Here is a 4,088-nt window from a genome sequence, read left to right on the forward strand (position 1 = left end):
AAGAAAGGGGGGGGAAGGAAAAAAAAACCCCAGACATTTCTTTTTTCTGGTTTGTTTCTAAAAGTTATCAATCTAGATGAGGATTTTGGCTGTGTTGAATTCTACGGAACCTGACTGAAGAAAGCTTCTATGCCTCTCTCTTAGCTTCTGGGATCTGCTGACAGTCTTTGTATGCAGATGACTCTTCCACTGATATTTGTCCTCTTCTTGTGTGTCCGTTCTTTTTAAAGACATCACTCAGAAATTGTTAGATTGGAAACCCACTGGGCACTGTAAAGATCCCTGTTGTGCACTGCTGAGCCCAGACCAACTCGTCTGGTCTTCCAGAGGGCTTTTAGAAGCAATAAATGACAGGAGAGAAGATTGTCCGTCTTTATCCCTTGGAGCAGCTGGTGGGTTCTAACCATTTGCCTTTGGGTTGGCAGCGCAGCTTCTTACCATTGAACCACCAGAGCGAATAGCTTACAATTGACCACTAACCTCAAATTGGCAGTTGTAACTTGTCCAGCAGTACCACCAAAGAAAGGCCTGGTGATGGATCTCCATCAAAGACCACATACCTGATGCACAGTTTTGCTCTGTAACACACAGGCTCTCCATGGGTTGGAATCAACGTGATGGCGATGAGTTTGGTTTTATTTTATTCCTATACTGGTATGAGTTTATCAATGTAACAACAACAGCAAAATGTCTATTTCCAAACAGAGTTGTATTTTTAAAAACAGGGATTAGGAGACCCACATGTTTTTGAGGAGCTCAGTTCAGCAGAGAGCAAGTAGTCTCTCCCTTTTCATGGGGAGATTCTTTTAGGGATAAATGTTCTGGCCAAGAAAAAAGACTCTGGTCTCACATGTGACTTCAGATTAATGACAGATGAACCCACAGGGAAACAGCCTTTCTTCAAAAATATCAGAAGCTAAGAACTGACCAGGTGGCTGATGGGACTCCGGGTAGCAAGGGGACCCTGGGAGGGGAGAAAAGGGGGTCCTATCAGAATCCCATCTGTGTTCTGCTCTCAGCCCTTAAGAGGAAAAGACAGAGCTTCCTAGGTGGGTGGAGGGTGTTGGGGGAGGAAGGGTCATGTTGGGTAAAAATTCTTTCTTGCAGGGATAAAGAATGAATAGAATACTACATTCTAACAGACGGAGGGGGTGGATAAAGGAAATGTGAAAGTTCTGGTGTGAAAAACAATGTATACGAAGTCTGTTAAGTAAACTAGTATGAAATAAAAATTTCATTTTTTAGAGAATATATGATTAGAAAAAAAAGAATATATGATTAGGTGTTATTTGTATAACAACAGTCCAGAATAAGAGGCGCATAGCAAAGTCGATTGAGGAAGGGAAAGAAGAAATTATGCAACAATGTTTTGTTTTGTTTTTAAGTAAACTGGAGGGGTAGTACAGAGGAAAATGTACAACAATGAATGAACAAAAATCCAACTTTGCTGTAAACTTTCATTAAAATTATAGTTTAAAAGAAAAAAAAAGTCTTCCTTGAAGTGTCTGTTGTGATGGAATCTGAAAGCTCTGTTTATCAAGTACAGGCACCACGAAGTGGTAATTAAGCTTCCAAAGTCACCACACAGGCGAGGCAGGTATCCCAGTACATGCTGACAAAAGACGCTCAAGCCTGGGCTTTGTTCCCCAACACCACCAGGAGGGCTGCTTCTTGATCAATTATGCTTTTCATCTCAAGGTAATTAGTTAGCAAGCTGCAAGAGGAGGATGGTGGTGAGAGGTGTTCTCTTTTTAAAAAAAAAAAATCCCCCCCTTGAAGAGACTCATAAGGGATTTTTTTTTCTCCCCTTGAAGATACTTGCATACAAAAAAGGAAGATTCTCCCTTTCCCATAAAGCCTTGAGAAAGATTTTTTTTTCCTGGGAAAGTCGGAGTAACAACACAGTAGCACCTCTCAAAAAAACAGCTTGTGTCATTTATCTGCAAGGGTCACTTCTGACTCTGTCGTTCTAAATAAGGCTTCATTCTTTAATGTCCTGCATTATTATCAGTGGACACGTGAGACATTATATATATATATATATCTGTAATAACATCTGTTTTCAGCATCCAGCTTCAAATGAGCATTAATTTAGATGAATTTGCATTTTAAAATTCCCTCGGCAGTTGCCACTAGCAGAACCCCACCTCCCTAGGCAAGGGCAGGTTGGCAAATAGTTGTTGCCCAGGCAGCAATACTGTTGACAGAAATATTCTGAAAGCATGATCTGCATTGTCTGAGATATTTGCAGGTAGCTTAACCAACCTGCTCCAGGACTCTGAGCTCTAAGAGGTCAAGGAAAAGGTGCAGAAGCATGCAGCCTCAGGAAGCCACTGCATTTCTAGTTGCCAGAGATCCTTGAATTACTTCTCAGCATCCATAAGCCTAGAGTGATGCCACCCAGCACAATGACCACCAATCATCTCTCACTATTTACATTTCTATTTATTAAATTAAATCAGATTAAAATTCCAGTTTCATGTGTGTCACAATTCAAGTGGGACACTTAGTCCCATGTGGATAGTGGCTACTAATTTGGACAGATAGAGCATTCCCACCACCGTAGAAAGTCCTGTTCTCCAAGGGTGAACCCAGGAGTTGGGGGCTGTGACCTTGCCTGCAGAATTGTGTGTGTTTGCACTAGGGGCCAGCACTGAAGGGGGAGACTCTGTGTAATGGTCAACTGCAGCTGCTTACCAAACAGAGACTCGTGTCCACTCCAAGGTACCTCCGAAGAAAGGTCTGGCAATCTACTTCCACAAATTCCACAGATCCTAAGGGGTGCAGTCCTATGCTGACATGTATGGGATGCAAGGAATCCATCAAATTGACAACTGGTTAACCACTCTAGGAGATTGTCCACATCTTTCACCACTTTCTCCAAGGCTTTTATGATCCAAAGGAGACTTGGAATCCACCAGAAAAGACAACTGTAAGATGGAATCTGGAGTAGAGCCTGAAAGGGGTTTTATGACACTCCTAAGGGTTTGCTATCAATTGCGATTTCAGTTCCCAGCCTTTTGTACCCTCTTCACTATTCCAGAGTGTCTGACCCTGAACAAAGAGTCTAAAGCTTTATAAGAAGTCTTATTATGTATATTGTATTGAAACAGATGAGGGAAAGAACAGATTAGAAGTGATATATGATTGAGTATTATGGTTAGCACAGGAATCCAGAATTAAGCTGGCATGGAGAAGTCTACTCGGGGCGGGGGCTAGGGGGAAGGGACGTGGGAATTGTATACTAATGAAGGAATTTTTTTTTTCTTTTTTCTTTTTTTTTTCTCTCTTCGGAGGGGGAAGCGAGCTGATGGGGAGGGGTGGGCAGGGAGAAAATTGCAGCAATGAATGAATGGAAATTCAAAACCTCTGTAAAAAAATAATAGTAAAAAAAAGTCTTTTGTCCCAAAAAAAAGACACTTGACAACACAGAGGTCAAAGTCCTGATGGAAGCTCTAAATGATACTCTTCCTTGACAACTAAGAAGAAGTGGTAGAGCGCCTTCTGATACTACAACCTGCTTCTTCTTCTTCTTTTTTTTTTACCCTGATCTTCTTCTCAAGAAATTCAGCCCTGTCTTTCTGCAGAATATTTGCCATTACTGTCAGCTGCCATGAAGTTGGTGCCCACCCACAGTGAAGCAAGACTCTGCTCGGTCCAGCTCCATATCCATTACATCCATTGTGATGCATACTTAAGATTTTCATTGGCTGGTTTTCAGAAGCACCTCAATCCATTCATCCTGGTCTGCAAGTACTGCTGAAACTTACTCAGCATCATAGCAACGTACAAACTACGCATGGAGTTCATTGGCTGAGAATTGAACCCAAGTTTCTCTCCTGGAAGAAAAATTCTACCACTTTCTGCCTTGATCTGCCTAAGAAGGAATTCTCCTTTCTTTCCTGCAGCCTATAAGTGGCCAGAAGCCAATACATTGTTGCTAATTAAGCTCTTGAGGTATCTGTGCCTGAGATGCTATATTGAATTTAAGGTAAGGTGAGCTGGACAAAGGAGTTAGAACATTTATGTCTTTAGGTAAAGAGGAGTTTCTACTATGTTTTAAATGGTTGGCTCAATACCGGGGGAAC

Source organism: Elephantulus edwardii, unplaced genomic scaffold (assembly GCF_000299155.1).
Source record: "Elephantulus edwardii isolate Elephantulus edwardi_28Jun2011 unplaced genomic scaffold, EleEdw1.0 scaffold00045, whole genome shotgun sequence".
NCBI classification, from domain to species: domain Eukaryota; kingdom Metazoa; phylum Chordata; class Mammalia; order Macroscelidea; family Macroscelididae; genus Elephantulus; species Elephantulus edwardii.